The sequence below is a fragment of the Crocodylus porosus genome, unplaced genomic scaffold (genome assembly GCF_001723895.1).
Source record: "Crocodylus porosus isolate Cpor-Errol unplaced genomic scaffold, CroPor_comp1, whole genome shotgun sequence".
NCBI lineage: Eukaryota > Metazoa > Chordata > Crocodylia > Crocodylidae > Crocodylus > Crocodylus porosus.
Genome location: NW_017728931.1, coordinates 121,206,640 through 121,216,725, shown reverse-complemented (window position 1 = coordinate 121,216,725; position 10,086 = coordinate 121,206,640).

Below are 10,086 nucleotides of genomic sequence, written 5' to 3'. Positions count from 1 at the left end.
TCGTCTTGCATACTAGCCTCTGGCTTTTTTACTATTAATTCCATCCAGGAAGGGCACACACCAACTGCAGATGCTTCCTAAGTCTGATGAAGGGTATTTGTACCTGAAAGCTTGTGAAGAATAATTTTTCCAACTATTTCAGTTGGTCTAATAAAAGATATCAGATTTACCCAAAGAACCTTGTCTGCCTTGATTTTAACAAGGCTTTTAATATGGTCTACCACAAGATTTTCACAAGCAAGCTAAGGAAGTATGGGCTGGATGAATGAACTGTAAGGAGGATAGAAAACTGGCTGAAACATTGGGCTCAGAGGGTAGTAATCAATGGCTGGATGCCTAGTTGACTGCTGGTATCAAGTGGAGTGCCCTAGGGATCGGTCCTGGGGTGGTTTTATTCAATGTCTTCATCAACAACCTGAAAGATGGCATAGAGTACAGCCTCAGCAAGTTTGCAGATGACATCAAGGTGGGGAAAGTATTAGCCTTGGATGGTAGGGCTAGGATTCAGAGTAACCTAGACAAATTGGAGAATTGGGCCAAAAAAAAATCTCATGAGGTTCAACAAGGACAAGTGCAAAGTCCTGCATTGAGGATGAAATAATCCCATGCACCAGTATAAGCGGGGGGCTGACTGTCTGGGCAGCCGCTCTGCAGAAAACAACCTGAGGGTTACAGTGGAAAATAAGCTGAATATGAGCCAGCAGTGTGCTAAGAAGGCTGATGGCATACTGGGCGTCATCAGTAGGAGTGCTGCCAGCAGGTCAAGGGAAGTGATTATTCCCCTCTATTCAGCACTGGTGAGGCCACAGGTGGAGTACTGTGTTCAGTTTTGGGCCCCCCATTACAGAAAGGATGTGGACAAATTGAAGAGTCCAACAGAGGGCAACAAAAATGGTGAGGGGCTGGGGCACATGACTTATGAGGAAAGGCTGAGGTTGTGGGAGCTCGATGCCGAATTATATAGGACTGAATTAAGCACAGGCTCAGACCTGTTCAATTTAAAACTTTTATTGTTTCACAAAGTCATAAACTAAAGGAGGTCTGTTGGTTCACGAGGTTCCCAAATCAAGCCCTTGCTCTCTAACCCGGAGGCTAGGTGCGGCTGCCTGATTCAGTAGTCCCAGAACTGGTCAACTGCTCATTTAAAAGGAGTCCCTTATCTTTTTTTAGGCAAAAGATACAAAACTGTCCCCATGGTGGAAGTGAGGCATCTAACATAACTTTACTATTAGTTATATATGATAACACTTATACATATGCATTTTCTAATTCTTACTTCTATTGGTTATTTAGTTAACTTATCTATATTATAATATCAGGTGATACGCTTTGTATTATAATCATTATGCTTCTTATGTTAATTCTTAATGACCTTTATATTTCTTATGCTAATTTTCTATAACCTAAATACATTATTCATCTATATGTTTTGCTGGTTTTTGCAGGGTTAAAATGTCAAAACTGCCATAATATACGGGGGGGTTTCGTCATTGCGGTTTAGCCATGCGGTTTCCTGTTCTCGACAGGGTAAGCGGCATGTCTGCTATTTTTATCATTGTTTAAAGGTCAGAAGTTCAGTATTTTTATCCAAGGGTCAGAAAGTGATTACCAGAATGTCAATCGCTGACTCCTCAACCTCCTTGAAGCATTCTGGGAGTTTTAGTGCATTTTTTTTAATGCTAGGCCTTGCTTAGCATAAGCACTCTCTCACAGAGGTAAACTGGCTTATTTAGTCTAAAGAAAAGAAGACTGAGAGGGGGTTTAATAGCAGCCCTCAGCTGCCTGACGGAGGGTTGGAAAGAGGATGGAGCTGGACTGTTCTCAGTGGTGGCAGATGACAGGACAAGAAGCAACAGTTTCAAGTTGCAGCAAGGGAGTTTTAGGTTAGATATTAGGGAAAAAAAGGTCACTGGAAAGGTAGTAAAACACTGGAAGAGGTTACCCAGAGATGAGGTGGAATCTCCATACTTGGAAGTTTTTAAGACCCAGTTAGACAAAGCCCTGGCTGGGATGATCTAATTGGGAATGGTCCTGCTTTGAGCAGGAGGTTGGACTAGATGACCTCCTGAGGTCCCTTCCAACCCTAATTTTCTATGATTCTGTACTAATGTCAGGCGTATTTGTGATCTAGATTGTGGAAATAGGTGATGAAGGAAGGCAAACATTGTGAGTCTTTGTTGGCTCCTAACATTAGTGCCTATAGGAGATAATCAGTGATGCATAATGGAGCAGTGCCTTCATTCAGAGCCAGCTGGAACCAGAGTGAACTGCCCCAGGTACATTTGACTGGCAGCCAGGCTTGCGTTGCTTTCTCCAGCTTGCAAAGAATCACACAGATAGGAGCATTCCTTTGAGTTAATAAAGAGGCAATGAATGTGGCAGTTTAAGGGACCAGGGTCATGACTGCACCAAGTTTGGATTTTTATATAGTGCCTAGCTTACACACTGCTCCATAAAGTAGGGTGCTAGATACTAATATAGGTGACCCCTACAGGTCCCTTTATATGTTGGTCTCTCACACATTAGTGAGCAGGTTATGAAGTATCACACTCAGATTTGTTTTAAAGTGACTCAAAGACCACCTTTCTGGCTGCCACTCATCTTAAAATCAGAAGGCACTGTTGAGATTATTTAGTCTGACTTGCTCTATAACACTGTCTATGGGGGTTTTCTGAATTAACTCCTGCTCCACGTCCAGCCACTGTGGTTGAACCAAAACACATCTCCTACCTAATATATACACAAGTTAAAATCCAATTATAAGATTTGCAAGTTGACCAATAAAACAATCAGAGGGTAAACTGCTCAAATGTCTGATCATATATAATAAATCCTTGGTGGGGGGTGGGGGCACAAGGACAGAGACAGAACCAATCTATCCAAATCAATGTATTTGTATGATATACCTGAAAGTACCTAATCTGACAATGAAACAAAATTATGGACTCTAACAGTAAACAGGAGTGCTTCTCTTCCAGAGAAAAAAACCAGCTTCCCTGCTTAACACACACACACACAATTCTGGGGGGGAAAGGGGAGCAATATGGGGGGGAAAGTTACATGTTATATATGAGAAAATATTAAATATGGCATTTACACAGAATACCATCTTTTAAAGATGTATTTGCTTGCACTGAATACTCCAAAGATGAATTGGACAATAAGAGCTGTGACATGGGTTATGTTATTTCCAAAATTTGTCTGTTCATAATAAAGACTCAGTACTCTACCTGTATTAGTTTAAGAAGTTAGATTGTGGGCAACAGGATTTTTTAGATATTAAATTATGATTGGATTAGATGATTAAAGAGCTTTATTAGAAAGGCAACTTGTATAAAGGAGGATGGAGATACTTGCAAAATTATCATACCCTTGAATTATTTACACATGCACACATGAATGACTTGTGCCCCTGGAGGCTGGGGTGACACGGCACCAGCAGGAGTGCTGCAGCGGCAGTGGGAGCGCAGCGGTGGTAAGTGGGGGAGCTCCGGAATAGTCATCACACACAACAGTACTACTGGATGTTTTAATTTGTCATATATCATTTAAAAGACTTAATCCAATAATAAATAAGAGGTAAAATGTATTGATTTTCCACAGGAACATTTTTTAATGTGCAGAATATCAGGAGCACTGGACACCAGGTAAGGTATAATTTTGTTGACTAAGGAGAATATGTATTGTAAGTGATTAATAACAAGAGTTTGGAAAAAGGTGATGACAAATTGATGGAGGTTCCAAATACATTTTTTGAGGTCCAGAATAAAGAAGTGCAGTTAAAATTAAGTTTGGCTTTTGATAACTCATTGATAAAATGAAGGCTTTTCTCAAGGGTGATATGTATCAGCCAAACAGTTCAGATGATGAAATCTGACTGAGGGGTAAGGAGCCAAAGCAGAAGGCTGGAATGGTGTGCCCATTATGCACTACAGAGCACAGAACCCCTTTGATTACTTTAGATTACTTCGAAGTAGTCACTAATGTTATATTAGTTTTACGTGTAATAGCATTAAAAATGGATCCACCTGAAGAAATAGGGCTGTCCTGCAGAAGGACAGAGTGCAAAGAAACAGAGTTTGTCCCAGTAGGGCAGGGGTGGGCAATTGTTTTGGGTGGAGGGCCGCTTAGCAAACTGTGGCAAGCTGTCAAGGGCCACTTGAGTAGCCCTGCCCCTTGACAGGTGCTCCACCCCCTGGTCACCATCTTGGGACCAATGTCCCAATGTCTTGGGACCAGTGTCCCAGGGCCAGCACTGGTGGGGCCCAGAGCAGGGCACAGGTTGGCAGGGGCCTGTGGAGCCAGGCTGGGCTGCACCAGCAGGGACGGGGGGAGCTGGCCCAGCTCTACAGAGCCCCTGCCGGCTGGGACCCTGTACCCCTGCCGCCATGTTCTGGGCCCCACTGGCACTGGCCCTGGGATGCTGGCATGAGCCCCATGCACCCACTCACTCTCAGTGGCCCCCAGACCTGCGGCACAGGCAGAGGGCAGCGTGCAGCCCTGACCCCCTGCTCGCCAGCAGGGAAGGAGCTAGTGCTGAGCACCAGGAGAAGCAGCCCCTTGCCCACCCCCTGGCCAGCACTCCCAGCTGCAGCTGCTTGCAGCCCACGCGGGGCTGTCCTGAGCAGGCACAGGCGGCTCCATGGGGCTGCGAGGGGCTGCAGTGCAGGGCGCCAGCCATGGGACAGGAGTGGGGCCACTTTTCACCTGCGCAGCACCAGCTTGTAACCCGCCCCCTGATGCCAGCCTGGGCCCCGCGCTGCCTCTGGGCTTGCCCATTGGGGCTGCGCATGGCGGCAGCAGCTGCAGCCCTACTTCCCATGCCAGGCAGTGTTTGCTGCTGGTGGTGCTGCCCGCCCAGAACTTGCGCGCTTGGCACCAGCAGCAAACACTGCCCGGCGCAGCAAGCAGGGGGGCCACTGTGGGGCCCAAGCTGGCAGCAGGGGTGGGTAAGAAGCTGGTGCTGAGTGCAGGGGAAAAGTGACCCCTCTCCATCTTTGACAGGAACCAAGGACAGATACATTTTAATTGTGTAAATTTTTCTAGGGGCCCTGCAAGCTGGATAGAATGGCCTTGTGGACTCTATTTTGCCCACCCGTGCGGTAGGGACACTGTTTGCCCTGAGGGTAAGTGAAGCTGTTTTGGAGGTAGCCCTCTTTTAAGTGGGAGGGGTGATGTAACCCCAGCAGGGTTTGAATCATAGAGACATTAGCAAAAGCCTGGGAAGAGTCCTGGCCTGTGATTGGCTGACAGGCTTGGTTAAAAGAGGGGAGTTTTCCAGGGGGGGAGAATGGAGAAAGAGGGGGTGAGAGACAGGCTGGAGCCCAGGGACAGGATCTCCCCACGGCCACCCCTCCAAGAGCCCCTGGTAGAGCCCTGCAGAAGTAGCAGCGAGAGGCTGCACTGAGAGTGCTGCACTGTGTCTGTTCTCCCTACCTTCCCCTCCCAGCCTTGCCTGGCCAGGCACAAAAAAGGAGCTGCCTATGAGGAGACTCCGAGCCTGGGAAGACCCTCCTGCAAACCCCTGTGTGGCTGGGTGAGCACAGGAAGGGAGGGGAACACAGGGCCAGGGGGAGACTGCTTGAGACTGCTCTGTTTTTTCCCCTGAGTGAGAAGGCACTGGGGAGGGGCAGGCTCAGGTGCTGGAGGGAGCCCTGGGCTAGAGGGGCAGGGTCTGCTCTAGCCATCAGAAGCACGGAGCCAGGCAGGGCCCAGGGAGGCACTGCATTTGCTGGGTGCTGTAGGCTGTGCTGGGCAAGGGAAACTGTTACAACCTGCAGCCCAGACACTGCTCCCAGCTGAGCCAGAGAAGGGGTCTGGGCAGGAATCAGCTGTCTTGCAGGGACTGCAGGGGAGGAGCCACTGCCTTCTGCACTGAGACCTCAGGAGCTTGTGGGAGGGCCAGCACCAGGGACCACCCACAGATCCTGTGCCAAGGACAGACACAGTCCTGCTCCCTGAGACACTCCGCCAGGGGCAGTGCACACAGGAGCCTCAGTACACAGGGTACAAGTTATAGACTGTGTAAGTTCTTGATGGTTTATTAGTTGGAGTATCAATATATTTATTTATTGGTTCCTTATTTATCATAGGTAATTTGTATACCTTCCCCTAGTGTAATGTGTATCCAAAAAGCATTAACCCTTAAGGTACCATCACCAGGTCATGCGGTGTAACATTTGTTCTATTGCATTGGTTATATGTTACCTTGTAACTAATTAAATCCTGTAAATAGTTTTATAATGGTCTGTGAAGTTGTTTGATTGTAAAGGGAGGCCCTCTGCTCAGGGCCCCTGCAGCAGCTACCCAGGGAGCTGGGTAGGGCCACTAGCTACCAGGTACCCCAGGATCCTACTATTCAGGTGAGGGCATGGGTAGTGTTGCACTCAGGGTTACATATGGCTTTTGTGTGTGAAATCAGTTGCTTTCCTTGAAGGTCTCTTCTTTTGCAGGGTCCCCAGCACTTCCTGCTTCTAGGTCAGCAGTTCCCAACCCCGGGTCACAACCAATGAGGGTGGCAGGGGGCAATGCCAGTAGCGCCGCACAGAAAAGAGGAGCAACACTGTGTGCCGGGAGCTCCCCTGCCCCCAGGTCGCTGATGCCACACTCTGCTCCCAGCAGCGGGGTGCAGGAAAAAAAGGTTGGGAACCACTGTTCTAGGTCAAGGCAATAGATACGCTATCTTGACACTTTCTAGCTAGACACTTTTTAACTCCAACAGCATGGCCATTCTCAAATAGTCATCTCCAAAGACACCCAAAGGAAAGGTAAAATTCTAGACATAACACTGTTAATAGGTGCTTCTTGAAGCACAGCCCACCTTTTAAAATGCGTTCAGCCTCTTGAAGACATGGAGAGAGCTGGTAGGAGTTTACCACACTCTTCCTAAATAGCAGCATCCATTTGAAGGCCTAGCAGGTCTTCATATGTAGCTGTCACAAAGAGATCAGTGCAGAAGCACCAGAACGCAAAGCCCATCACAGAGCTGCTTGATTGTATCCTAGATAATCAGATCAGAACTCAGAGGTGACAAATCACAAGCCCAAAACTTACTCAGAAGGCAGAGGTTAAATATGGCTACTTTAGTCCAGTACATATTTCAACTGCCCACTTCAACTTTTCAACCTACTGAAGCTACCAAGCCAGGGAACTGCTTAACTCTTACATGTTGCTAGAAGAAAAAGAAAGATGTTAAGACAAAGTCTAAAATAGGCAGGGTCATGATTTCAAAGAGGTCAAAGAGAGGCCTCCTCAAAGAGATTCTGAAAAACTGTTTTACTGAGTAAATGGGTCTCAACATGTTGGCCAGTCATAAACCTAGAATGGTATTCTGCTTTTTCTGAACAGTGCACAACTAGAAGTGATATTGAAATGCAAGTGTACTAGAAACAGAATGTTATAGGAAAGCAGGGCTGGAAGGGACCCTACAAGCTGAGGGGGGTTGTTAGTAGATGTGCTGGAGGGTAGCACTAGGATTCAGAGTGATCTAGACAAATTGGAGGATTGGACCAAAAGAAATCCCATGAGGTTCAACAAGGACAAGTGCAAAGTCCTGCACTTGGGACAGAAGAATCCCAGGCAGTGCTACAGCCTGGGGACCAACTGGCTAAGCAGCAGCTCTGCAGAAAGGGATCTGGGGGTTACAGTGGACAATAAGCTGGATATGAGCCAGCATTGTGCCCTTGTTGCCAAGAATGCTAATGGCATACTGGGCTGCATTAGCAAAAGCATTGCCAGATCTAGGAAAGTAGTTATTCCCCTCTGTTCAGCACTGGTGAGGCCACAATTGGAGTGCTGTGTCCAGTTTTGGGCCCCCCACTATAGGAAAGATGTGGACAAGTTGGAAAGAGTCCAGCGGAGAGCAATGAAAATGTTTAGGAGGCTGAAGTACATGCCTTATGAGGAGAGGCTGATGAACTAGGCTTATTCAGTCTGCAAAAGAGAGGACTGGGGGAGATTTGATAGCAGCCTTGAACTACCTGAAGGGGGTTCCAAAGAGGATGGAGCTAGACTGTTCTCAGTGGTGGCAGATGACAGAACAAAGAGCAATGGTCTCAAGTTGCAGCAAGAGAAAGTTAGGATGGATATTGGGAAAAACTCTCACTAGGAAGGCGGTGAAGCACTGGAAGAAATTACCCAGATAGGTGGTGGAATCTCCATCCTTGGAGGTTTTTAAGACCGGGCTCGGCAAAGGCCTGGCAGTAATGATCTAGTTGGGGATGGTCTTGCTTTGAGCAGGGAGTTGGACTAGATCAGGGTGGGCAACTATTTCAGCTGAAGGAATGCTTAATGAGTTTTGGCTAGCTGTTGAGGGCCACAGGGTAGCCCTGCCCCTTGACAGGTGCCCCAACTCCTGGTCACCATCTTGAGACTGGAAATCCTATCCCTAACCCCTGACCTTTGCCATTGGAAGTCCCTCCCTTGCCCCTGGAAGTACTCCTTTGCGGAGGGTGGGAGGGAGGGGGGGTGTTGCCATCTCTGAACTGGAAAAAAAACAAAGCATATACTGTAAGACAAACACCTACTATACATTTTAATTTTATTACAAAAAATATTTTTGTCATGACTTGTGTTTGCATTGTGTCTATAGAGGTAATTGCATAATAAGTAAAAAAGTTTTACTTTTGTATATTGTGTGGGACAGTGCGTGGGGTGCAGCTGGAGATAGGTGGGTGTGTATGATGGGGCATGTGGGGGGTTGTAAGAGGATGTGGCTGTGTGTGGGGGGGTTTAGAGTATGTTGTGGGGTATATGTATAGGTAGAGAAGTTGTGGGGACAGGGTGTGGGTGTGTGGGGTTTATGGGGTGTGAGGGAGGGTGGGGATGTGAAGACCCCCTCACACATGCCCCCCCCCCATAGTGCACAGCCTCTGCTGGCATCAGTAGCAGCAGGCAGGGGCCTTCAGGGTGCTTGTAGCCTGTGCAGGCACTGCTGCCAGTGGCATGCATCTCTGGCCAGAGCTGTACATGGCAGCAAGAAGAGCAGCCAAACCGGCCCGCCTCTATCACACAGGGCTCCCCATGGTGTACGTGCAGCTCCTGGCACTCACGTGCCACTGGGGGAAGCCCTGCATGATGGAGCTGGTTGCCTGCCCTGCCCTGCTCCCTCATGCAGGTCCCAGGACTCTGCTGAAAGTAGTAGGCAGCCCTGACCCCTGCTTCCACTGTGGCAGGGAGCAGAGAAGGCGGCCAGCTCCAGCACATGGGACTTCCTCCTGGTGGCACGAGTGCCAGGAGCTGTATGTACACCATGAGGAGCCCAGCATGATAGAAGCAGTCTGGCTTGGCTACAGCCATGTGCAGCTCTGGCTGAACCCATGTACCGCTGGGTAGTAGGGCCTGCATGGGCCATGAGCACCCCAAGGGCCCCTGCCTGCTGTGCCTACTGCCACCAGTGGGAGCTGTGCACCATGGATAAGAGTATGTGGAGGGTCCCCACCCCCCCACCTTCCCTCACACCCACACCCTCCCCCCCCGGGCATGGGCTCTGCATTCCCAGAAACCTCAGCCCCATGCTTCCTGCCCCCACCCAGCTGCAGCTCCCCTCCGCCCCCAACCCTACCGCTTTCCTACCTGCTGCCTAGAGCATGTACCACAGCAGGGAGACAAGGAGGAGCTGCTGGGAAAGCTGAGCAGGTCCTTCAGTGGCTGTAGCAGTGGCAGCAGCAACACCACCCAGAAGCCAAGTACTAGCTGGGCTAGGCCCATGCATGCATGAGGGTCGGAGCGAGGTGTGTGGGCTGGGCATGGTACAATTGATTGATGGGCACTCACGCACCAGATGAAATTGCCTGGCAGCATGGATCTGGCCTGCAGGTTGTATTTTGCCCACCCCTGGACCAGAAGACCTCCTGATGCCCTTTCCAACCCTAATTTTCTATGATTCTAAGGTCATCTAGTTCCAGGCAGAAACATCCAGGACTAAACCATCCCAACTAAGCGTCTGTCCAACCTGCTCCTGAAAACTTCCAAGGCTGGAGATTCCACAACTTCTCTAGATAGCCTGTTCTAATGCTTGTGCAGTTCATTTCAGTCCTGAATGAAATTGCAAGGTGGCTTTTTAGTCTTCTGATCTCTAAATATCCT